We start from the raw sequence: 26585 nt of genomic DNA, 5'->3' as shown, positions 1-26585 counted from the left end.
TCCATCAACAGGTGAGTAATAGATAAACAAAATTGTGGTTTTATACCACGGAATACTTTTCAGTAATAAAAAGGAATGAAGGGGCGCCTGGGTGGCTCAGTTGGTTAAGCGACTGCCTTCGGCTCAGGTCATGATCCTGGAGTCCCTGGATCGAGTCCCGCATCGGGCTCCCTGCTCGGCAGGGAGCCTGCTTCTCCCTCTGCCCCTCCCCCCCTCATGTGCTCTCTCTCTCTCATTCTCTCTGTCTCAAAAAAAAAAAAAAAAAATCTTAAAAAGGAATGAACTACTGATAAACACAATGACATGGATGAATCTCAAAGCCTGTTGAGTGAAAGAAGTCAGACACAAAAGAATTCATACTGTATAATTCCATTAATGTGAACCATCAGAGAAAAAAATCCTATCTACAGTGACAGAAAGCAGGTCATGGTTTGCTTACAGCCCAGGGCAAGGCAGAGACCGGCTAGGTAAAGGCCCAAAGGAACTTTGGGATGATGGATATGTTCTATATATTTATTATGGTTATAAGGATGTATGAATTTGTCAAAACTAATAAAATACACACTTAAATCGAATGTATGTTATTGTATGTAAATCATACCCCCTAAAGTTTTTTTAAAGCACGTGTGCTATAGTTTCATTTTTATAGGAAATAAAAGATGTTATAAGTGAAGAAATGTGAGAATATATGTGCATATGTAATGTAAAAGTTTCTAATCGAAAATACACCAAGGTGGTAACTTTGGTTGTCCCCAGGTGAGTGTGACTATCAAAATGCATTAAATTTTTCTTCTGTTTGCTTTTATTTTCTGACATTCCATAAGTTGACTTTCTCATAAGAAAATAAAAGAAAATTGAACATAAAAGTATAAAATAATCTTAATGGTCAGTTATGTTTTCACAACATATTTTTAGACATTTGTGTTTCCAACTGTGGCCCTCTTGGGGATGGATAGTTTGTTCTAACTCATCCCTTATTATTATGTATTAAGATTGCTCCAACTTTTTGCTACTATGAGCGGCCTAGAGGAAAACTGACTTGAATTTCTAAAAGCAAATATTTAAACTTTTAAAGAGGAAATTTAGAAAACAAAAGCATCCAAAAAATAGACATATGAGGAGGTTGCCAAACTGCCTAGCAATACACCAAAAGAAAAAAAACTAGTAATTCTCAAAAAAAATCACTACCTGGTGATGTTTATTTTCAACCCCGATCACCAGGTTGACCAGCTTGCTTTCAGCCAAATTTTATGCCTCTGTTGACTTGTGGAACCTAGAAACCTAACTTAACACTTCAATTCAATAGAGCAATTCAATACCCTGTGTCAGGATGTATGTTCCACTATTTAACGTTCTTAACAATTAGCTAGGACTCTTTCCCTTGCAAGTGACTCTTTCCCAATGCTAGCTTAGGCAGAAAAGGGAATTTTTAGGAAGCTACAGGGATATATCATGTCATTCCAAGAAAAGTTGCACACCTAAAGGAGGAGAAGTGCAGGGAGGTAGCTAGGCTTGAGGTTCAACAGAACCAGAAATTCAAATGTCACCACAACACCATTTCTTTAAAGGAGACTTCATTGTCATTCATTGTAGACTAGTTTCTTCCTCATGGCTGGAAACATGGTCACCAGTAGGAGCCGAAACCTCCATCTTACTGTCTGTGTCACCGAAGAGGATCAGGTCCTGTTTTTCAGACTTTGGAGAGACACCAGTGAAGGACTGAGATAGACCCTTCTCTTAAATTAATGCAGCAAGTCAGGGGCAAGGTTGTACAGTTTGCCAGATGCAGGTTGGCTCCCATCAACTGTGGCCAGGATCCAGGATCCCACAGCAGCAGGACTCATGGAGCCGAGAGAAGGGAGCCCAAGGCGAACCAAGGAAGGAGGTGGAGGTCGGTGAGTCAGGAAGGCAAAGTAAGTGTCCTCTCCAAAGTAAGTAATTTAATGGGGATCCCTTAAATTATTCCACGCACGGGGGCCTGGCAAACAAGCCATCCCTTCCCATGTCCCTTTTGCTAATTGCATCCACCTCTATGATAAACCTTGCTAATGTCTATTTAGGACCTATCTTGAGCCAGTGATTGGAATAAAGAAATGAAATTGTTAATGTTTTAATACTCTCTAACCTGTAGAATTCTGCGTTGTTCGATATTAATATTCCCAGATCCAGCTTTCTTTGTGTTCATGTTTGAGTAACCACATTTACCCGTATTTTAACTTGGAACACTTTTTTGTTTGTTTAATAAGTAGAGAAACCCGGGCACCTGGGTGGCTCAGTCAGTTGGGCGTCTGCCTTCCACTCAGCTCATGAGCTCAGGGTCCTGAGATCGAGCCCCACGTCAGGATCCCTGCTCAGCGAGTAGTTTGCTTCTCCCTCTCCCTCTGCCTCTCCCCACCTGCTCGTGCTCTCTCTCTCAAAAATAAATAAATAAAATATTTTTTAAAAATAAGCAGAGAAACCTTGGTTTTAGGGGGTTTTTTCCCCTTGCATCTAGGAGTGTTGGCTTTTAATGCGTTAGGAAAGATTACTGGAGTGCTCTCACTATACTTTTATATAGATACAGATAGATATCTTTTTCTACCTACCTTTTTTTTCTTAAAAAAAAATCACTTTCTTTCTCTTTTGCCTTCCTCATTCTTTTGATCTGCATTGTTATCTGCTATTATCCCATTATTTTAATAGAAATAATTTCTTTCAAATATCTTAATCTTCTGATGTCAGTTTGACAAGATATTTGCTACAATTGCTCAGACTTATTTCAATGCAATCAACTGGTCTCACTGCTTCCTACAAGTTCTTATCTGCCATCCTTGCGTTTCCTCCATATGGAACACATCTTTGAATGACTTATTTTTCAGGGAGAATATATGCATTTGAGTAATTAAGTCCCATGGCCTGCACATATAAATAGCTTGATTGTATATAAAACTCTCAAATCCCATGTTTTTCTTTCAAAGCTTTGCAAATGTTGTATTATATTCCTAGGCAGCTTTTCCTTATAGTATGTTCTGAGGAAAGTAAGCTGCAAAAGATGCTTCAGGGGAAAATATTCCATGATCATGTAAGTATGGGAAATGTTCCATACACGGCAAATTGTGCCAGACAAGGCAGCGTAGTAAAGGCCAGGAGACATCCTGACATAATGAAGATGGTTTACTTTATTTTCAGTGTATCCCAGCTATTTGACCACAGTAATATTGAGGGAAAGCAAATGACCAATAATATGGGAATAGTTAACATTTGTTGAGTGCATACTATGAGCCAGGCACTGTCCTAGGACTTAGTCTATGTATATCAGCTCATTGGATTCTCACAGCAGCTCTATGTGGTTGGTAGAATTTTTCAACCCATTTCAACAGATGAGAAAACTGAGGCAAAATGAGCTTAAACAAATAAGCTAGAACATGGTGAATTCAAACCCAACCAGTCAGTTCTACATTACAGCCTTAAGAGTCATCAGGTAAGGGCACGATAAAGGCAACTTCTCTACCTTGTCCAGACTGAAACACATAAAAAAACATCTCATCGCCCCAAAAAGAAAAGGGAACTTTCCACCAACCAGTCTCTAACAGAATTTGGCTACATTACCGCAGAGGTACTTTGGAGGGTAACCTGATTATCATCAGCGCAAGTGCTCAAACTCTGCCATTGGCCACCGTCCAGGACCCATCGTTGAATACTCATCACCTCATCAATTCAGCCTCCTCGACTGACGGGCAGAACAACATCCAAATATTCATTGCACATCTGTGCCGGGCAGATTATACATTAGCAATTCAAATCTGGCCGGCGCACCGGCCATTCCTGCAAATGCGTCTGTTTGGGTGAGATGCCTTGTTGTCTGGGACGGATAATAAGGCAACTCGGTCTAATCTTGAAGAACAATCAACCCATCTTGCGAAGGTGACTGGCTGTGTGTGTTTCGCCCTGGCAGGGTTGGAACAATGGCCCCCTAATGCACTCGACTCAGCTGGCAATGAAGTCCCATCCTGATTAGTAGCCGTGGCTGGTGTCAATCACCACGGGATGCACCATTGTCCTCTGGTCCCCAACACAGTTTATTTACAGGAAAACAAAGGCTTTGGGGGGCTATGGCTCCTTCCCAGAGATTGCAAAATAGATTGAGCTGTCAAGCACACAAAGTAGATGAAGATTAATGAGTTGTGTGGACAATAAATGTGAAGAGATGACCATGAATATGCTAATGGGCATTATCCAGATACACTGTAATTGCTACCAAAATTAAAAGGTGGCATGAAGAAGATGGGTCACGAGGTGACAGGGAGATAATCTTGGACGCTTGAGACACTCACCCCAGATAAGACCCTCTACAGGTTTCCTTTCCCCGATTAAACCATCCCAGAGCATCATTGTTCGCAAGCGGTCTGAATAGATTCCTTTTAAACGGGGACATAAGGGGTGGGGTAAGGGGTGAAGCTGTAAAAGTTACTTTAGGGAAAGGTGTAATTAGAATAAGGAAGGTGCTGATCAAAGGCGAGAAGCGATCAGCTGTCAGGCTCGCTCCTCATCTCCCAGGGACAGAATGAGGGACACCACTTCAAACTTGGGAGCCCCCCTTCCCCAGGCCAGAGCCACAGGGATTATTACAACTATAAGAATGCTATTTAGATCAACTTTCAGGGAGGAGTGGGTGAAGTTTCAAAGTATTTCAACAGTCTGATGATTTTTTTGAAAATAAACATGATAGAGAAATTTGAAGAACATAACGTTTAAAAGCAAGTGAAATCTTGTTTCCATGAATGATTTGATTTTGGAAAATCCTTATCCTGTAGAACTGTGTCATGACTGATTCCCACCCAAGCCTACAGCATAGTCCACAGTCTTCCATGTGGCCGGATGCTGTTCTCTGTCCCTGTTCACCCCTTTCTTCCTTTCCATCCTCACATCTGTGGATGGCGGTTAAGTTCAAAAAATAACATACTGAAGCAATGCTCTGAGAGGCCATGAACGCTAGGAAGAGAACATTTTTCTTGTTTCATAGTTTCTATCCTCTGGGGGACCTGGGACCTTGAACCTCCTCCCCGGGAGGTCTATGGAACATCACCCCTTGGCTGTTAAGAACTGCCCTTTGCTCCTTCAGGATAGACACCAAGTACGCATTCCCTGGTCTACTCCAGGGAAAGGGCTAGCAGGAGGAAAGCAGGTTTCAAGAAGTGGGCAGAGGGGAGAAAAGAGGAGGCGAGGTCAGGAGAAAGAAGAGGTCCCAGAGACTATCTCCAGCTGATTCCGTATGGGCTGAAATCTGCCTCACGGGAGAAAAAAAGGGATTTTGCACAAATCTATGAAACAACCTCACGGAAGGGGTGGAGAAGGAGGCTCTGAATGAAGCCACTTTGGAAATTCGTGGTGTCTGTAAAACTAAGGCAAAAGGAATGACACGGAAGCCTTTCACTCTAGTTGACAAAGTGGTTTCCCGTGGGGGTGAAGGTCAATTCTGAAGCTCCTCTGTGTGTCACTGGGATCGGACAGTTACGTAAACGGATGGCAGGTGGTGGGAGCAGGTTTCTCATTGTTGGCGTGGGGGTTCATGGGTGAGTCTGATGAGGGCGGCAAGGGATCGAAGTTGGAGATAACAGTATAAACTCCTGTTTCACTTAATATAGACACAGACAGTCACACAGAAAAATATGTATAGGGCCACCTGGGTGGCTCAGTCGGAGGAGAGTCAGACTCCTGATTTCTGCTAGAGTCATGAGCTCAGGGTCGTGGGATCAAGCCCCACCTCGGGCTCCACGCCCAGCATGGAGTCTGCTTGAGATTCTCTCCCTCTGCCCCTCCCCCGGCTCTCTCTCTCTCAAATAAATAAATAAAATCTTTTTAAAAAAATGTTAAGGGGCGCCTGGGTGGCTCAGTCGTTAAGCGTCTGCCTTCGGCTCAGGTCATAATCCCGGGGTCCTAGGATCGAGCCCCGCATCGGGCTCCCTGCTCCGCGGGAAGCCTGCTTCTCCCTCTCCCACTCCCCCTGCTTGTGTTCCCTCTCTCACTGTGTCTCCCTCTGTCAAATAAATAAAATCTTCTAAAAAAAAATTTTTTTTTAAATAAAGAAATACGTAGAGATGTGCATATACACACAGGTTAGTGTACATGCATGCATTTCCTTGTCCTCTCAGTGGAGAGGCCTCAGAGAATGGCCAGAACACTTTGGTAGCAACAAGCACACCTAGCCCCGGAGCCATGAAGTCTAATACCATCCTCCAATAAAAGGAACCAAAGCTCCTTAGAGAAATGGCCGATCCCAGGATGGCACAGAAAATACACAAGCTGAGCCTAGAGCATCTTGTAATGCCAAAAAGGAAGAAAGTGCTAAAAAAAAAAAAAAATTTTTTTTAACTCACATTGATGGGGGGCTATGTCACTGGGACATAGGAGCAACAAAATAAATAAAATAGTACTGAATTATAACCCAAAATATAAAATAAATATCCATGAGTCCATAATGATCTGAATAAATGACAAACACACAAATAAACAGGGGGGGGCAGGAAACAAATTTTTCATGCAGAAGATACCGCCCCTCAAGGAGGTGAATCATAACTCCCTATTTGTTAATTTGGGGGCTATGCATGGTTACTTCCTTCCAAAGGCTACACTATGGAAAGAGGGAACAAGAGTAACTTGATAGTGAAGAAATCTGACAAACACAACTTGGGCCAGCCGACCATGCTCAACAGCAACAGTGATCAGTCATGTTGATGGGGGATGTAGCCTTGATATGCTATGATGAGAAGGGCAATTTACCTCTGTGGTCTTCCTCCCCCGAGCACAGAACCCCAGTTTAATCGTGAGAAAAATATCGGAAAGTTCCAATAGAAAGACGTGCTACAAAACCTCTGATGAGTACTCCTCAAAACTAATCATCAAAAACAGGGCAAGTGTGGGGCGCCTGGGTGGCTCAGTTGGTTAGGCGACTGCCTTCGGCTCAGGTCATGATCCTGGAGTCCCTGGATCGAGTCCCACATCGGGCTCCCTGCTCGGCAGGGAGTCTGCTTCTCCCTCTGACCCTGCCCCCTCTCATGTACTCTCTCTCTTTCTCTCTCTCTCAAATAAATAAATAAAATCTTTAAAAAAAAAAAAAAAATCCGGGCGCCTGGGTGGCTCAGTTGGTTAAGCGACTGCCTTCGGCTCAGGTCATGATCCTGGAGTCCCGGGATCGAGTCCCGCATCGGGCTCCCTGCTCATCAGGGAGTCTGCTTCTCCCTCTGACCCTGCTCTCTCTCATTCTCTCTCTCAAATAAATAAATAAAATCTTAAAAAAAAAAAAAACAGGGCAAGTGTAAGGAACTGTCACAGCCAAGAGTAGCCTAAGGAGACATGACGACTAAATGTAATGTATTGTGGGCGGGGTCCTGGGACAGAAAATAGACATGGAGTAAAATGGGTAAAAACAAAGAAATCTGAATAATGTTTGGACTTTAGTTAATTATAACATATCAGCATTGGTTTATTAACTGTGGCAATGGTACCACACTAATATAAGAAGTTAATAGCAGAGATAACTAGCTGTGAAATGTACAAGAACACTCTGTAACATCTTTGCAATATTTCTGTGTGTCTAAAATTATTCTAAGAGAAAAAGTATATTTGGGGAAAAAAAAGGAAGTTTGCAACATCATTTGTGCTTAGTCATAAGCTAATAGCAAGACTATTTCTTTTAGTAATGGACTGTGTTTGCATGGTCTTCCAGAGGTCGTGCAGGAAGCAGCCTGGGGTCTTAGGTACAAGTGACAGAAATCTACTCTGAGTAATTGACGCAGACGAGGACTTTGCTGTAGGACACTGAGGAGCACACAGAGTATATGAGAGGGCCTCCGAGGCCAGGCAGCTGGGACAGAGTTGGAAACCACGTTCAGAACTGGCCCAGTGGAGACCCCACCGCTGCTGCCATGGACCCCCCCCCCCAGGAGTTTATGCTGCATAGTTTACACTGTCGGCCCTCAGATGCGACAACATTCAGGTGCAGCCCCCAGATCTGCCACCTCAGGGAAACTGTTCAGCTGCTGTTGCTGCCAATACCCTGCTAGAAGGACTTTCTGCAGGATCCCCCCTCTGCTTCAGCAGTTCACAGTTCAAATCAGGGGCATGAGCCTGATTTGGCCAAGCCCTGCTTGCTGCAAAGGAGATGCAGAAGTGAGTATTTGAATTTTCAGTTTCTGCAGTGGAAGGCTGTGAGGAGAAGATCTCAGGAAGAAACTGAGGGCTGAGCTGGGTTTTTCTCCACAGTGCGGTAAATTGGGATTTCCTTTCACTGGGTCTATTCGCCAGGCTAAGGGAACTCAGTTAAGATGGGGAAATGGTCACTAGTGAGGAGAAGTAAGTATCTAGGATATGGATGATCCAGATGGCCAACTACATTGTGCTAAACCCAACTTAGATGGGAGCAAAATATTTGTTTCTAGTCAAATCACTGAACAGGCATTATGGACTGCATTGCATTACCCCAAAATCCACACGCTGAAGCCCTAAGCTATAATTATATTTGGAGACAGGACCTTTAAGGAGGTAACTGAGGTTAACTGAGGGTATAACAGTCAGGCCCTAATCCAATAAGGACCGTGTCCTTATCAGAAGAGAAAAAGACACAACGGCTCTCTTTCTCTCTCTCTCTGTGTGCACAGAGGAAAGGCCATGTGAGGACACAACAAGAAGGCAGATGTCTATAAGCCAAAAAGAAAAGTCTCACCAGAAACCAACCCTGATGGCGGCACCTTGACCATGGACTTTCAGCCACCAGAACTTTGGGAGAATAGATGGCTATTGTTAGAGCTCCCATCTTTGGTATTTTGTTATGATAGCCTGAGCTAAGGCAACGGGTTTTCAGGGGGAGTTATCCTAGAGCTGTTTTCTTGAATCTCTTGTCATGGTTTCTGTGGAATGCTGTGAGGAGAATCCCCATGGTACAGAAATCGCCTCCACTGAGCAGGGTCCACTTCCTGCTTAGGTGTCAGAGTTGTTCACTCCAGGGGTCCCTGCGCACGGCAGAAGGGGCAAGGGCAAGGGGCAGAGCTCTAGCTTTGTGGTTAGACAACTCAGATCCAGAGTCTCTGCTCTGCCACTTTCCAGGTGGTGACACTGGGCAAGGGATGTCTCTGAGCCTTCACTCTGGGATGAGAGCCGAAGCTCTTCCTGGTACCGTTGGAAAGGGGAGTCCAAAGAGGCCAGCTTTTCTTACAAAACATGGTATTTGTTGTCACATAAAGGCAAGCCCTGCGAAACCTGTCACTTCCTTTCAAACAGGACCCTCTAATGCCAGCAAATGCCATGGGAAGAACACAGTGCCATTGGCTACATTGAGCAAAGGTCATTTCCATTCCAGGCAATTAAAACACGGCATCAGTGCAGATTACAACAAAACAGCTTTTAAAAAAGAGGGAGAGATGGGCGCCTGGGTGGCTCAGTTGGTTAAGCGACTGCCTTCGGCTCAGGTCATGATCCTGGAGTCCCTGGATCGAGTCCCGCATCGGGCTCCCTGCTCGGCAGGGAGTCTGCTTCGTCCTCTGACCCTCCCCCCTCTCATGTGTTCTCTCTCTCTCATTCTCTCTCTCTCAAATAAATAAATAAAAAATCTTTAAAAAAAAAAAGAGGGAGAGAGACATTTGAATATAGACTTAATATTAGACATTATAGGCTTTTTATTGATTTCCTTAGTAATGACAGTATATGGTGATAGGTGATACAGGACTGTGTTCTTATCCTTAGGAGATTTATGCTGAAGTGTATAGGGATAAGGAGTCACCATGTCTGGAAATTACTTTCAAATGGTTTTGCAAAACAATTTTAAAAGAAATAGAAAGCGAGATAGAGCAAATACGGGAAAATGTTAAAGTAGATAATGAGCTCATAGAAATTGGTGACCTTGATTGATCCATGTTTCTTCATCCACTCACCATCCACTCATCACTCCCTGCCCAAATCCTTTCTCCAGTTTACCGGGCACATGGTAGGCACTCAATACGTTTGGTGAATTCATATTAAAAATAAAATTTGCTTTACCTGCTAACATTTGCATAGCTAAGCAAAGACACGGTTTCAAGCCATTTGCAAAGAAATACCCACAACTAATGACTTTCATAAGTAAACATAATCTCCTTAAAATCACAATTGAACATTGATTTTTCTGCCCAGAGTCTAGTGTCAAGCAAGAGCCCACTTGTCCTTTGTCCCAAGATGCTCCCACTGGACCTCGCATTCTCGGGAGACCCGGCTTCCGGCACCCCACACACTTCTCCCAGTGCTGTGTGCCCCCACTAGGGTCCCTTCCACAGCAAGGTTTTGGGAGCAAACCATGTGGGCAAAAGCAGTTCGATGGAAAATAGCGCATGTGTGGTACATTTTTTAAAAAATGATTTAAACAAACTGGCACTGGAAAACATTTATTTGCAACCAGCTTCTAAAAATTAAAGTAATGGAAACATTACCCAAGAGGCAATGAACTCTAGTTTCTTGTTTGAGAATGAATCAGACATTTAAAAAAACTCTAAACATTTTCAGATTCTTCCGTTGTTTCAGTTCACCTTCCATTGCTTTTTCTCTTATTCCAAAGGAAATTTTGTCCATGATAGAAACATCGGAAATCAAGGACAAGAAAAATAAAGTCATCCTCACCCTGAGATGACTGTCACATTGCTGTAGGTCCTTTTGTGTAATAATAATAATGATAATGATAATAATAATAGATATTACCACTTAGTGGGTGCTTACTATGTAGTGGGAATATTTCAGTCCCCACCACAAGAATAGGAGATTTACAGATTGAAAAATTGAGGCTGAGAGAGGGTAAGTCCCTTGCCCAGGATCACACAGCTGAGAAGCGTGGGACCAGGGTTGGACCTGCAGATCTGTTCACCTCCAGAGGTCAGACTTGTGACCATAGCTATACACTCTGTCCCATAAATCTCTGTCATTTCTTTACAAAAACAAGATTCTATCAGACAATCTTCTACTGTTGGATCATTACATTGTTTCCAGCTGTGTTCGTTTGTTTTATTTTGTTTTGTTTCAAGATTTTACTTGATCGAGGGGAGGAGCAGAGGGAGAGGGACAACAGACTCCTCACTGAGTGTGGAACCCAGTGCAGGGCTGGATCTCATGACCCTGAGATCATGACCTGAACCAAAATCAAGAGTCAGATGCTCAACCGAGCCACCCAGGTGCCCCTTGTGTTCGTTACCTCTTGCTGCTGTAAACAATTAGCCCACATGTAGTGGCTTAAAACAACATATATTTATCGTGCACTGTTATGTCCTCATACCATAGGGCACCCTGTGCTGGGGTCTTCCCCGGGGTGGCTGGTCCCGTCTGGTCTGGGCATGTCAGGCAGATAACAGAAGACCTTCTGGAGCCTGAGATCCCAAGGGCCTGCCCTTGATGTGAGCACCCCTGTGCTAATCTCTAATTTATATAAACCAAATAGCTCTCCCAGACATTCCTCACCCTCCACCAGACGTGTGGGAACGCCTGGATCTCTATCCTAGAACTGGGTAGGAAGCCTGGGGCACTATCTCTGCCCACCTCTGGGCGGCGCTGCTTCGCCACCCCGGTGCCCCATCAGACATGGCACCACACCGAAGGTGGACTGCTCTAAGAGGCTTAGAGCACCAGCCCCAATTTGTTCTAATTCACCCCAAACTTAGCAGGTGGTTTCCTCCACATGCACTGCCTCTCGGTGGAACGGTGTATTAGTCAGCTGTTGCCACGCTCGTGCCGTGTAAGGAACCACTTCAAAACTCAGTGGCATCCAACGATGGGCATCGACTTTTTTCACTCACCTGTCTGTGCTTTGGCTGAGGGCAGCTGGGCTTGGCTCCAGGTTCGAGCTGAATTCACATTTGCTCCACAGGACTCCATATTCCCCTTGGAACAGCAGCTGTCAGAGGCACAGTCTTCCTGTGGAAAATCAAAGAGACACTAGAGAACAGGAAAACACATCGCCTCTTAAGGCCTTGGTTCTGCTGTTCACATCCCATTGGTTTAATCAAGCCCCTTGGCCAAGTCCAACACCAGTGAGGCAGGGAAATCCGTCCTGTCATTCTGTCTTCGGCAAGGTCACAAGACGGGGAGAGAGCGATGTTCAGGGTTTAGGAGAAACTGGAAGAAAGGAGAAACTACCTCTTCCCAGGAGCCTTTAAGAAGGCTTCAGAGACAAGACGACCTTCATGCTGTTCTTAAAAAATAGCAGTTTTTTACCAAATGGCTCACAGAGGAGGGATATTCTGGGTAAGAGTTTCAGGTTAAGGGACCAAGATGTGGAGAGCACATACCGAGTCCCGAAAGCCTGGTGTAATGGGAAGGGAGCCTGGAGAGTGGGGCAGAGTCAAATCACAGAGGATTTTATGAGCCAGGCTAGGGATTCTGAGGGTTGGACTTTGTTCTAGAAGCCATGAGGAGTCTGTGATGGTTTTTTATTTTATTTTATTTTATTATGCTTATCAAATTCAACACCCAAAGAACAAATAATCCAATCAAGAAATGGGCAGAAGATGTGGTGGGTTTTAAACAAAGAAGAGGCCTGACCAGCCTTGCACAAGGGCAAACAAGGAGGGGAGGTTCCTGTGGGTCTTCTCCCTCCTAAAGCAGCACTCTTCCCAGGAGGACCCCCTACTTCCAGTCACCCAAAGCCCCAAATGCTGGTGTGGCTTCCTCTGCCCTCCCACCCCCACATTAAGCAGCACCACCAGGACCTAACCCTAATGGTGAAAGACAGCTGAGGAGGGTCTTTCGATGATCCTAGGAACAGGGACTGCCCTGTTTCACATGATCTTCTTACAAAACTTGGATGCTGTAGACCACTGATATAAATTCCTAGTCTCTATAATATTTATTTTAGTTGGTGACTGGGAATGTTTGAATAGCATACAAATTTACGGTCAGAAAATATTAGCTCCTAAACACTGCAACCCTGCACCCCAAATCACCTCTTTAAATTCAAATTGTTTTCCCATTCCATCATTTGCAATCAGAGTTTTCATCTTGGACAGATTTTTACAGGTCAGCCCTACACCAGGGATTTATTTGTGCCCATAAACAAAACCCCGATATTAATCGCAAACTATTTCTGATTCTCAGTTAACATTCTTAAACATCTTGTGTCCCGGGGGACTCTTTGTCCCGTCATATGAAGATGATATTTCAAGATTTATATTTCCCCAAAGAAGCAAGTAGATCATAAAACCTAATGTATTCCGTGGTTCGGAATGATAATTTCACAAAGAGGTGAGGGAATATTTCACTGCAGATGATTACAACATCCATGTAAGTTGTTAATATACTACTCACTACTTCCCTTTAAATATTCATCCAGCTCCTTTTTATGGACTAGCTCCTATGCTCCCCCATGTGGGCTGTGGGTGGGTCAGGCACTGAGGACAGGGACGAGTGAGGACAAAGCTTCGGACAGTTTCCTGACCTGGGGTAGGAGGGTTGTGGATGGAGATAGAAGGGAAGAAGCTGCCAGAGAGACAATGACCAGTTGTGAACAGCATGCTGGTGACCGAGAAGGGAGAAAGTTTTGGCAAGGAGAAGGGGCTGGGGTTGGGGGCTAACATCAGGGTCCAGGACACATTGTATGTGGCCACGGGGTGTCTGTCCCTAGAGACTTGGCCAGGCTGGGCAGAGGTGCATGTCTGTTTAATGGAATCAGAATCAGGAAGTCTTAGCACCGATATGGACTCTGTGTGTATTTATTGAGATAGGGTGAGGAGGAGGAGACAATGGTTAGAGATCACCTAGTCCAACCTGCGCATTCCACAGAAGAGAAAATCAAGGCCCAAAGAAAGAGAGGGGTGTCCCCAGGATCCAGGTGCATCAGAAACTCTTCTTCACCTCCTCCCTCCAACTCCCACAGCTGTGATCTTTCCCTCTCAGAACCGCTCAGAAGACTGCAGGCTGGGAGACGCCCCAAGAGATCCCATCTCCTGACCACTGGACAGATGGAGAGACACACCTGAGGTCACACCACGAGGCCGTGTCAGAACCGGGGCCAGAGTTCCCACCCTGTGATCTACCACCTACCCTCTCCCGGCTGCCCTTGAGCTCTCAGATGCAGGGACATGGCTCTGCGCCCCTGACCACAAAGCAGCCACCTGCCCTGACACCCCGAGCACACGGCAGGCTCCCCGCCCCCCACCCACTGCACCACAGGCGGGATCCTGGCACAGACACCAGCAGGAGCAACTGTGACGAAAACCTCTTGTCCTCACGCATCATGGCCTTTAGAGCCCCTTCAGCTCCCTCCTGTCGTGTAAGCCATCCCATTTTACAGACCAGACCACTGAGGCTGGGGAGTGTCAGAGCGTGTGAACCAGTCCTCTGGACCTCCCCGATCAAGTGTCCGGCTTCCTAAAGCGCTGTCCCTAAACTAGACTGCTCCCTGGGATTGGAATACGCCGCTTTGAAGGTGTTTAAAGCTCGGGGAGTTGGGCGGGGGATCGGGAGGAATCCCCACCAACTTTCCTTAACAAAGTCATCTTCCACAGCCTCCCAGATCAGCCTCCCAGAGGTGGTACCAGGCGGGTGCCCGCGTCCCCGCGGGAATATCTGATGTGTGGACGACTGTTGCCCTCTGGTGGCTGAAGGACAAAGTGCTTCATCACCCACTGGGAGAACAAAGACTCCGTCTCCAGGCCTCCGCCACTGGCCACGGGAGAGTGGCGGGGACAGGTTTTTATCCTGGGGGCCCTGGCCTTTGGTGCCATGGCTCCACTGACGGAGGAGATGGACATCAGCTCAGGAAACCGCTCCCGAGGCCGGGCTGAGGGACTGAGTCTGGGGACTGAGGCGAAGATGCAGCTTGACTGTTGCTTTGGCAGGCGCTCGTCTGGGGGTGCTCTGGGGCTCGCCAGGTGTGGGTCCCCCTCAGAACCCACCCCACCTGCCTCTCAGCTGCCACTGAAACCCGACCTCAAGGCCCAGCTCTCGCCCCCTGCAGGAAGCCTAGTTTGTTGTACCCCTCCCCCCCCCAACCCCACCGGACTCTGCCCCAGCGGGTGACAGCTGGTGACGCCTCTGCCACGGGTCAGGGTGAGTGGGGACTGTGGCTGATGTCCGCTCAACTTTAGATTTCTGAAGGCAGGGGCCGGTCTTGTTCGGCTCCCAGAATGACGCCAGGCCCAGCCTGGGGTGAGTGAGCACGTTTGCTGAATGAGCCCAGCCCCGCTTTGCTATGGGTTTGAGGATGAGGCCACAGAAAGAACTTCTGGGGAGGACTGAACAAGCCACCCGCCGTGCATGTGTCCCCACTTCTCCAAGGAGCCCTCAGGGCCGCACCTGTTTGGCAGGTGTCCTCCGGGCCAGCCCCAGGGGAGCGGGTCAGCAGGACCTGGGATGGATTCTGGGGGGTTAGCTCTATGCCTCTGTCTTGTCTTCTATACAATAGGAGCAACTCATGCCGGTTGCCGGTTACCAAACGTTAAGGGAGACAATGGATGAAAACCCATGCACAGCATGGTCAGTCTTGTCAATACCCGCCGGGTTCTGGGCCCCGGGGAGGCCCGTCCCAGCTGCTCGCTCACTCCGTCCCGGCTGCAACTACGCAGGGTGGTGGGCCCGAGCCTGGGCGTGGGAACCAGGCTGCCTGAGTCTGAGTCCTTGCTCTGACACTCACCAGCTCTGGCACCTTAGGGGTGTTATCCAATTCCTCTGTGCCTCCGCCAGCCCATCCAGAAAGGGGTGATGATACCAGCACTCCCATCACAGCGTTATTTGGAACATCCAATGAATGAACACCTATAAAGGGGCAAGAACAGGGGCTACCACTTAGGAATGGTTCAGAAAAGCGAGCTCTTCCCGCATCACTATGTACAAGTGCTTGTCGGGAGCCCGGCTCAGCCCGGAATGGTGTATCTCAAAGACGGAGCTGAGCTGCCTTTTACGTAAAAATTGATATTTCTAATGCATGCGCTTGGGATAAGCTTCTTCATCCTGTGGCCAGCATGCCATGGGTGCGAGAGGAAAAACATCGTATGCCTCAAAGACATTTGTGGCTCAACGTGTATTGAATTATTTAAGGAATTAAGAGGTTCTGTTTTCCTCCACAGAGATTTGCACTGCCCTGCATGGATCTGTAAGACGGCAATAACCTATAACCGAGACGCTGGCCGTGATGGCCACGCTCTGCCAGCACCGAGCAGAGACCCGTGGCTGAGAGAGTAGCCATCCATCTCCCGAGAGCCCTGAAGACCGTCGTGTTAACCCAGGACCATTTAATATTTTCATTAATGACTTGAAGGATGGAATCGAGACCCGACTAATCAGATGTCCGCACAATACAAAGCTGGAAGGGATCTTAGCTACTTTGGAGGACAAGATTAAAATACGATCCAAGCTTGACGAATTGCAGAGATGGGCCTAAATCAATAAAGAGAACGGCAATAAAGACAAATGTGAGCTGCCACACTCAGAGCCGAGGAAATTATCCGGGTACCAAAGGGCGACGAGAGAAATGAGTTTTGAGGGGGCCGGGAGGAGCTACCTGGAGGTAAACTCATCAAGTCATAGCATTTGTACAGTGGAGAGGCTCAGCTCTGTCATCTAGTGGACCTCAAACATCAGTGAGTTTTAAGACTTACTTACTGGGAGAGCTTGGAAAAATGCAGATGTCCAGGCCATGGGCCCAAGATTGTGGCTCAGGAGGCCTGGAGTGGGGCGAAGATGATTCTGGTGCTGGCCGTCCCCGGGTGGCCAGAGCCTGACAGGGAAGCAGGCAGCCTCTGACCGCACCGCTGGTTCCCAAATGTTGACTCTAGAACACTTGTCCCATGGTGCTCTGCAAGAAGTGACTTCCATGAGCAAATCAGCTTGGAAATGCTCCCTTTTAGAAAGAAAAACAAAAAGTCACAAAGTAAGTGAGCATGTTTATGACTCCAAATTTTTCTGCAATTAAATAAACAGCTTAACTCAGTTTAATCCAGAGTCCCCCAAGCTTGTGACCAGGGAGCCATTTCTTCATGTGACATGGAGCAACAGCCTGTAGAACACACTTCAGAAAATGGGATTCCCACTCAAGACCCTCCCTCATCAAATTCTCCGGGATGTCTCAGTCCTTTTCACTGCCCTGTGCTGAAATGTATCCAGGGGTCTGGACCTTGCAATCATTTTGAATGCTGCTCTGTCAGATTTCCCTGGGTCCTCTAACATTTAAGGAGAGGGTGAACAAAAACTTGCTAGAGGCTTCTATTGCCTGTTAACAGTGCACCGGGTATCCCAGATTAAGAAAGGGAGGGAGGGAGCCTTTCCTACTTTGTTCATTGTCTTCCTTGAGCTTGTGTCAAAAACTGCTAGTTGCCTCCCCATGCCTATTCTCTTTGCTGTCTTAATCACAGAATCCCCATAGCGCTGAAGGGGGCCATGTGTCTCACTATAAAACCACACTTCTCAGCCTCCTTTGCAAATGAGGTGGTCAGTTAGATGCATGCAGAAGTCACCGGGGAGATTTCTGGGGAATTACTTTAAAAGGAATTTACATATTTGGAAGGCACCCTTTCGCCTCTTCCTCACTTCTTCTTCCTGCCTGGGACACAGATACAGTGGGAGGAGCACTGGCAGCCATCTTGGGCCATGAGGTGAACCCACAGATGGAAGCCACTCACTAAGTAAGGATGGTAGGGCAGAAAGCAGATCTTGATGGCACTGTGAAGCCAACAGAGCAACCCTGTCCTGCCTAAGAGAAAAAGATGCACCCTTCTTTGGTTTAAGCCATTAGTTTTCAGGTCTCTTGCTACCAGCAGTTAAATGCAATTTTGAATCCACAGAGAGCAGAACCATCAAAGCCTTTTTGTCATTTTTCACAAATCTCAGCCATGCTGGGCTGCCGTCCTGACCATGTCTCTACGGGTCCTTGCTGTACCTGTTTGTGCGTGTGCATGCGTGTGCGTGCGTGTGCGTGCGTGTTTTCTTATCCCATCTTTGGCGTGAGGTGGTTATGTTGCTTGGCCCTGCAGTCTCTTGTGCAGCCATGCCTGTGTCTTTGGCTGCCTCTCCCTTTTCTCCTCTACTGGAATTAAGCACAGAATGGAAACAACTCAGAACGACATTTTTGAGAGCTTCACATCCTTCTGGACCAAACTTCCCTTTTGGAACCTCTGTCCCTGGAACACTTTTTTCTAAAGTTCTGTAAGCAGCATTCCTGTGTGAAACCAGTGAGCGGCTCCTGAGACCAGGGGGGCTGCATGGAAACTCCATCTCGAGCATTCCCTTATATCACCGACGGGACTTGCTGAAAAGGCAAGGAAAGTCATGCAATTGCAAGGAAAAACGAGAACTGAGCATACTATGTCCTCTCTCCCCCCGCTGCCTCCTAGAGCCAGAGGCCAGTGGAGCTTCTGAGCTGGGCTGCTCGGCTCTGTTAGCACCCCTCTTACCCCTCCACCCCTCCACCACCTGGAGCAGGCTGCGTTTGGCCATGTGGGCACCTGCCTAAAGAGAAAGGGAGATCCTCTGGAGTTCCCCTTTGCCTCTGGCCATGTGGCCTCAAAGGCAACAGAGAGGTCTTTGAACTTTTCCTGTCTTGTTCTTTGACTGGAAAGTCCATTTGCCAGGAGCTTTCTTCCAGGATCAGACCTGGTGAGGCTGTTGCACCTTCCAAGAGACTCACATGGGAGACTCCTGCGAGAAGGGACTCGCGTCCGGTGAATGCCTGATGGCTGACAGCTGCACACATCACCCATCGCCTGCACTCCTACCTTGTTCTCCTCCTCTTCCTGATGCCCTGAACCAGCTTCACTAACTTCGCCGCAAGGCCTCTTCGCTGTTCGCATTGTGACCCCGAGGTGCATTCCAAACCCGCACAGAAAGTCTATTTTCTCCCAATAATACAGGCCACCTGCTCACCCCTGAAGACATTCCCATCCACATTCCCAGTGCCTCCTGGTGATTGAGGAAGCGCACGGACACATGAATGAATGCTGAATAAACACCAAACACATTAAATACTTATAAACTTGTACCAACTGTGTTTCTGCCATCAGGAAGAAGTTGAAGGCAAATCTCACAAGGTTTTACTCAAGGATAACCAGACTCTTATCCCTGATACTCAACACCAAAGCGGACCCCACTCTTTCTGCACAGCCCCCCAGATGGTAGCCTCTCCCTATAAATAAAATTGTTCCCCCTAAAAATTCCGTGACATTCAAGAGGTACGCATCTCCTATGTCATGTTTTTCAACCTGCTCCCTGGATTGCATATCAGGTGCCCCGTGCTTGTCTTCGGCCTCTTTTGGCCAAATAAGCCAGTCAGGGCTCAATTCTCCAATTGACTGGATGGCTCAGGGAACAAACCCTCAAATCTGATTACAGGAAAATTCATTACTTGAAGTCATCCCTCAGGGTTCAGAGCTCATAAAAGAAACCTCCAGTGGCCCTGGCTTAGGGGAAAAGAGGCCCCTGTGCGGTGAATCTACACATTGGCAATAATTAACCTGAACTAATTATGGTCAAGCCCCCAGTCAGTCTTCCCAGAGCAGGGCTGCCTCGAGACAAGCCCTTGATCTTGATATGAAAGAGCATGACCCAGATGGGATCCTCCAGCAGGCAAAGTTGGGGCACGTTGTAGGGTCACTCACCGGCAGGGGCGCAGTTAGAGCCCCAGCCAGGCGAATGCGCGAGGACGCCCTCCCGGGAATCTGCTGCCTGATCCATGGGATCTCAGAGCAAAGACGACCAAAAATATCCACACATAAAGACAGACAGCAAACTAGAATCGATTTGCGCATCTTGCTTAATATGTTAACAGATGACATGGAAAATCAGGGAAAAAGGAATTTGGAAGAAATATTCTTTTCTTCCAAAAGAAAAAAATAGTCAATTGTAAGGAAAGATTGTTTGCCACAGAAATAGCCACCAGTCCGCATCATCACGTGGTCTTTTCAATGTTCAGCCTCACTCTAGAAATAAAACCATGAAAAAAAAAATCATACACTGAGAGAATGTCTTGTCTTTTGAGATGGGCAATGTGGTTTCTGATGTTAATGCACATATCCACAAGGGGGGCAAATCGGGCACACCCCCCCAACCCCCCCACCCCCCGCTGGTGACAATAAATCGTGCAACTTTTAGAAGGCAATTTGTCGATAGATAACAGAAGTCTTAAAATATGCATGTCCTTTAATCTTGTCACTTAACAACTTTATCCTGGGGGCAGTGGTTTTCAGGCAGGGGCTGTTCTGTCACCCAGGGGACACTTCGCAATCTCCGGATATTGCTTGTCAGGATATTGGGGTGGGGGGGCTACTGCATCTAGCGAGTAGAGGCCAAGGGTGCTGCCCAGCACCCTGCAATGCACAGCTCAGCCCCAATGATAAGAATTATTGGTCCGAATGTCAACAGCGTCACTGTTCAGAAACCCTGCTTTAGGGGAGAAACTCAGGTAAGTACACAGGAATATATATCCAAGGCTATTCAAGGCAACGTTGTATAAAAAGTTGAAAGATTAAAAACAGTGCACGTCAACGGGGACTCGCTCAATAAATCGTACTTGGCGCATACACTAGGCTACCAGAAAGCCACTAAAAAGTAAATAAATCTGTTTGTTAACATGGAAATACATTCATCATGTAGTGCTAAATGAGAATATCTGATTTCAAAATCACACGCCTGGTAGGATACTGCTTTTTGTACATCCAGGTACAGAAAACCATCTAAATGCTTGAGACCACCGGGTCACGCTCGACAGTGGTTTTCTCTAGATGGAAACATGATAGGTGATTTCAATTGTTTCTTTTAGCCCATCAGTGTTTTCTATTTTTCTCCCAGCAGCACGGCCAAGGGGGCCTTGCAATGCAGCATTTGAGACGGAGGACTGGAGAGTCAGACGCTGACGGTCCTGGCTGGGTCCTCTCCAAGCCATGGGAAGACCCGACAGATCTGGCACCAGGAGCCCGCATTCCCCGGAGACGGGTTCACCCCCCTCACCCTCATAAAGTCACCTCAGGGCATGGTGGTATTTCCCTTTTCTCTTCCTGGAAACCACCCAAAGCAACAATTTTTACTAAACCTGGAGACATTTAAAATTCCAGAAGCAAAATTATTTGTAAGGGCTGCCCAAAGCAGGGAAATAAGGCAGGAGACTGAACAGGAAGAACATATGAGGAAGTGGAGAGAAAGCCACCAGATAGAATTCTGAAAATGAGAGACACCCCCACATGCAAAACCGGAGTGGCTTATTTATAGCAGTGGGAGAGGAGGGGTTACCGGCTAGCAAAAGGTCCTTTTTCTGGACATGGTTGGGTTTGAAGAAACGGAGCAGGTGAGCTAAATGAGAAGTCACCCAAACTAGCGAATGTGCAGGAAGCAGTTTCCCTCTGAAGCGGCTGAGGAGATGGCAAAAACAAACACCTCTCCCCCCAACAAAAGAAAAACCCGAATAAAAACCAGCTTCTTTCCCTCCATCGGCTGGGGAGCAATAAAGGCTAAACAAACTCATGTACCATACCCTTGCATTATTTTTTAAAACATCATTGTACTGGGGACATAGTGGTGAAGCAGTCACACATGCTTCCTGCCCCTGCAGAGCTCCCAATCTGGTGGGGGAGCCAGAAGTCAGTCACATAATTCCACAAATTCCAAAGCAATATGGGGCGGGGGGGTAGGAGCCTGGGTTTTGGAGGTAGACAAACCCAGGATCTAGCCCCTACTAAGCCACGAAACCTCTCGGAGACTGCTTACCTGCCCAATGGGGAGAAGTACAAGAGCACCTACCTCGTAGGATCGTTGTGGGGTCTAGCAACAGTAATGGGGACTTACTGAAAGGGAAGTGAGCGCAGTGTCCAGCACGTGGCAGGTGCTTAGTAGGTGCTTTGGCTACCACTGGCTCAATACCACTGACAGTATCCGCAGCGGGAGAGTATTATGAAGGGCAAACCGAAGTTGTCCTGAGAGCCTCATCCCAGAGCAGGGTGGGAGGAGGTCTCCTTTAGATGGCGGGTCAGGAAAGCCCAAGGAAACAGAAAAGGAGTCTCTGGGAATTTACAAAAATCTGGGGGATGATTTGGATTCCGCCAATGTGTGGCACTGGTATTCTAGCTGAGCTTAGCTGGATCTCAGGAGCCAGGAGACCCCTGCTGACATCTGCGCCTATTATAAAGCAGAGGGCCCCCCCACCCCACCCCATCCTGTCTCTCCTGTCAGCAGGTGCAAGCAGCCTGGCAGGAGCTAATGAAATGTTTACTGAAAAGATTAGCTTGTCAGTGGAGCCTGGACAGATGGCTATTGATCCTCTGCTCGTCTGTCATCCCTACCGCATCTGAGACTAGGTGTGGGAGCAGGTCCTCGCTGACCCAGAGCTCAGGGTGGGGGCTCAGGCCCCAGGTCCAGTGGCACACAGGAAAAGAGGTTTGCAATGTGAGAAGGTCTCTGAGATATAGGGCGTGGCCAGAGTGGCCTCTGAGTCCCTGGAAGCCCCCCTCCTCTGGGGTCATGGAAAAAGCACAGGAAATCGCAGACTGGTGTTCAAATCCTGCCTTGAAATTTTTTGTGACCTCAGGCTCCGTGAGACTCAATTATTCTCATCCGTAAAGTGGGAACAATAACACCTACCTCATGGAGGCGTTTCAAGGCCTAAATCAGGAAGTAGATATCAAAATTCGAAGAACTAACATTGTTGAAGGGATGTGTGATCTTAAAAATGTGAGAAGTGAACCCACAATGAGAACTCTTGTCCTAGTCCCTGAATTCTTTTAACGTGAAACGCTATTTGGTGGTCTTGAGGAGTCTGGCTTGTAGGATGTTCTGAAGAATTTGACTTTTGACCTGAGGGCAATGCTGAGCTACTGAGGGGTGTGACTTGATAAACTATGGGTTTAGCAAGATCATTCTGGCAGTAGGGGAACAAGGCTGGAATTTGTCAGAGCTAAAGTAATGGCAGTAGGAATACAGAGGCCCCTTGGAGTTCAAAGGTATAGACCTTGATGATTAATTGACTGGCTGATTGGACTTGAGAGATGGGGGGATGGATGACTCCCATGTGCATGGTGACCCTTTCAGTGAGAAGGGGAGCCCCAGGAAGAAGCAGACAAGGGGAAGACAATGAGCTTATCTGGAACACTGTGAGCATGAGATGCCTGTTAAGACTCCCAAGTAAGATTGTATCCCAGGTGGTTGATCATGAGCCTATTGCTCAGGAGTCAGCTCTGGACTCCACAGGATTCTGGAGTCCTCAACGTCATCATCACCATCACTTGGTTGGTAATGGAGGCCACCAGAGTGCACAGGGCTCCCAGGAGGATGCCTCATGAGGAGAGAAGGGTCCTGGGGGGACAGGCAGAAGGAGATGCCTGTATATGGAAGAGCGGTTTTGTGGAAGCCAAGGGAGAGTGAGTTTCAGGAAGGAGGGAGGCAGTGATCAACAGTAGAGAATTATATAGAAAGATCCTATTTTTTTTTAAACCCTAAAACGGGCCTTCTGAATTTAGGAACAAGGAGGTTATTTTGAACTTGGGAAAGCGTTTCTGTGGGGCAAGTGAGAGTGGGTGGCACTGAGGGTAGGCAGCGGCCCCATAGCCAGGGAAAGGAGGAGGGGGCTGGCCCTGCAGGGCACTGCCGGAGAGCTAAGACTAGGACCCGGTCCTAGCCAGTACTGCAATGTGGGGGAGGAATCCAGGATACAGAGAGAGGGGCGTTGAGACAGAGGAGAAAGGAATGAGATCCCCGAGGGCACGCAGACCCAGGGCCCAGGGAGGGGCCTCAGGACCCCTCTACACCTACAGGGCAGCCTTCAGTGAACAGGGAGGGCAGTTGAGCCCCAGCAGGGAGGAAGGAACGCTAAGCAGAACCCACACCCCTTCCCTGTGTCTATCCTCTTGGGGCAGGAGGTGAGGCCCTCTGATAAGGACATGGAGGGATGGGGTAGGGAGTGAAGGCAAGGCAGAGGCAGGACGAAGTGGGGCGCAGGAAAGGCCTGCCCAGCTGGTGGCGGCCCCCTGGGAAGGCCCCCAATGTGAGCCTGAAGAGCTGGGATGGAGCGAGGTGGACGATTCAGACAGGCGGGAACTGGGACCTGACGGCGGGGACTGCGGGGAGGAGGGTCTGCAAGGACCCCCCCACACACCCCCCCAGATTGCCGGGCCGGGGGAGGCGGGCGCCATCCCACCCAAATGCGCACGCGGGGAGAGGCAGCGAGAACAGGCTGCGCGGGGACTCTGCCGCTGCGGTCCACCGAAGCTTCTCGCTCCGCATGGGCCGGAACGGTGACCCAGCCTGGTCCCCAGGCGCCCCCAGGGCGCGGCTCGGCACTTCAGCCCTCAGTTGCACCCGGCGGGTGGAGCGAGCGGCAGGGCAGGCGGGGAGCGGCCCGCTACCGACCCCGTGGCCCCCGGCAGCCCCCTGCCTTCTTCTCGGCCTCAGTTTCCCCACCCAGACAATAAGCAGAGCGTTTCCAGGAATCCCTTAGGCCCTGGCTCCGGGCGGACGTCCTGCCGCGGCAAGTTTCGCGGGGGCGCGGGTCACAGCCTGCGAGCGGGGCGGGCGAGGGGGGCGCGCGGAGCCCGGCCCCAAACACCTGCGCCCACGCCGCCCCCCGAGCCGAAGGCGCGGCGTGTCCTGTTAATTAATGGCTTCTTTCGAGGGTATTAAGTTAGGCTGGGAGGTGTGTGGCCTTTCTTCCTACTGCCCTTCCAATTAACCGGCACTTCGCTTGGTAAATGTTAATTTAGAGGACGGAGGAAGCCCGGCCGGCAACAATGCAGCCTCTAAGGCAGGTTAATTGCTGCTAAGTGTTGCGCCTGCAGCCCGAGCCCCCCCCTCCCCCCGTGAGGAAGGGTTTCGGAGTCCAGGCTGAAACCCTGGAGGGTCAGCTGAGGCTTAACCCCTTGGTGACCACACGAGGGCGGAGAAAAACCCCAGTGGGTCCTCCTGGGTTTTTGAGCAAGGGTGTGTGCTCACGGTGCGCCCCTGGCCTGTGAGACGGGCAGCTGGGACCCCTTCCACGGGTTTGTCCTGGGAGTCAGGTATCCATCAGGAGAATGTTGGCAAAAATGCTTCAGGCCACCATAGCATCAGCTAGCACCCACCCCTAGCCCCTCACGTAATCACCATTTGTTTTTTGCTATGAGAAAGGTTAAGACTTAGTCTCGTAGCAACTTACAAGTATGCAGTACGGCATTACTAGCTATAATCACCATGCTGTACGTTAGAGCCGCCAAACTTGTTAATCTTATAACCGGAAGTGTTAAGACCAATATCTTCCTTTGACCAGTATCTTCCCATCCTCCCTCCCCGCCCCCAACTACCATTCTTGCCTTCTATGAATTTGGCTTTTTTAAATTCCACATATACATGATTTACATATGAAATACATATCATGTAGCATTTGTCTTTGTCTGGCTTATGGCACTTAGCATAATGTCCTCTCAGGTTGCATCCAAGTTGTTGAGAATGGCAGGATGTCCTCATTTCTCATGGCTGAATAATATAGCTCATTTATCTTATATACATGGATCATATGTCTATCTCACATCTTCTTTATCCATTCATCTGTTGAAGGACATTCAGGTTGTGTCCACATCTTGCTTATTGTGAATAATGCTGCAATGAATATGGGAGTGCAGATATCCCCTCGAGATGCTATTTTCATTTCCTTCTTTTTTACTTTTAAGATTTTATTTATTTATTTATTTAAGAGAGTGAGAGAGCACGAACAGAGGGAGAGGGAGAGGCAGGTTCCCGCCGATCAGGGAGCCCGATGCGGGGCTCCATCCCAGGACCCTGGGATCACGACCTGAGCCGAAGGCAGACGCTTAACCTACTGAGCCACCCAGGTGCCCCCATTTCCTTCTGATATATGCCCAGAAGTGGGATTCCTGGATCATATGGCTGTTCTAGTTTTAATTTTTTGAGGAAACTCCCTGCTGTTTTCCATAGTGGCTGCACCATTTGTGGATTCTTTCAATGGATTACCTATTCGAAAAATAAAATTTTAAAAAGGATATCCATTCGGCAAGAAGCTCCTACGCTCCTAAGCACCCTTGTGAGCGGAGGGTGTAGTTATGAGCCGGGCAGGGTTCAGACAGGCAGAGGGAGTGAGGAAAATCAGGAAGCCACAAATATGCCAGTTCTGTGGTGGCCAAGGTTGCAAGGAAGCAGCCCCTATAGATCATCTCTCTGTTCCGAGACTGATCCCATCCACCTCACCCCCCAACACACAAACCTTTTCTCCTCCCCACCAACCTAGGTGGATTCCTGGCCTCTTTTCAGAAAGGGTAGAAACAGAAAGTTCAGAGTAGATGCTGTCCCATTTCCAGTGCTTTCTCTCACAAGATCAATTCAGAGCACTGGAACCCAGCACAGGAGTGGCAGGGGTGGAGGGGAAGATGGACGGAGGGAAAAGACCTTTTGAGGAGGGCTTCGAGAGTCAGCTCATTCTTCCGCTGAATCATCTATACTCAGAGCTGCTGGAGGCGGCACCAGGGCTGGGATCACAGGCGGGCCCGCTGGGCGGCTGCTGCCACACCATCTTCTACCACGTAGACTCCAGAAAGAGGCAAGATGGGTGGAAATGAATTTACTGGAACTTCTCACAAAGATTATTCTGTGTGGTTACAAGATTTCAATAAATCTCTTTTTTTAGAGGGGAAGGAGGA

General features: G+C 48.0%; 1 long non-coding RNA gene across 1 annotated transcript; it reads right to left on the bottom strand.

The window, feature by feature from the left end:
* Positions 1–302: 302 nt before the first annotated feature.
* LOC135362754 (uncharacterized) lies at positions 303–18243 on the bottom strand. Its single transcript, XR_010407857.1, has 5 exons — positions 18080–18243; positions 16588–16821; positions 15620–15741; positions 11787–11904; positions 303–1695 (listed from the first exon to the last, which is right to left on the bottom strand). It is a non-coding gene; the product is annotated as an uncharacterized LOC135362754 (long non-coding RNA).
* Positions 18244–26585: the final 8342 nt, after the last annotated feature.

The sequence above is a fragment of the Mirounga angustirostris genome, unplaced genomic scaffold, assembly GCF_029215605.1.
Source record: "Mirounga angustirostris isolate CCGP_5_RB_7025 unplaced genomic scaffold, mMirAng1.0.hap1 SCAF_15, whole genome shotgun sequence".
NCBI classification, from domain to species: domain Eukaryota; kingdom Metazoa; phylum Chordata; class Mammalia; order Carnivora; family Phocidae; genus Mirounga; species Mirounga angustirostris.
This window is presented reverse-complemented; position numbering and strand designations above follow the sequence as displayed.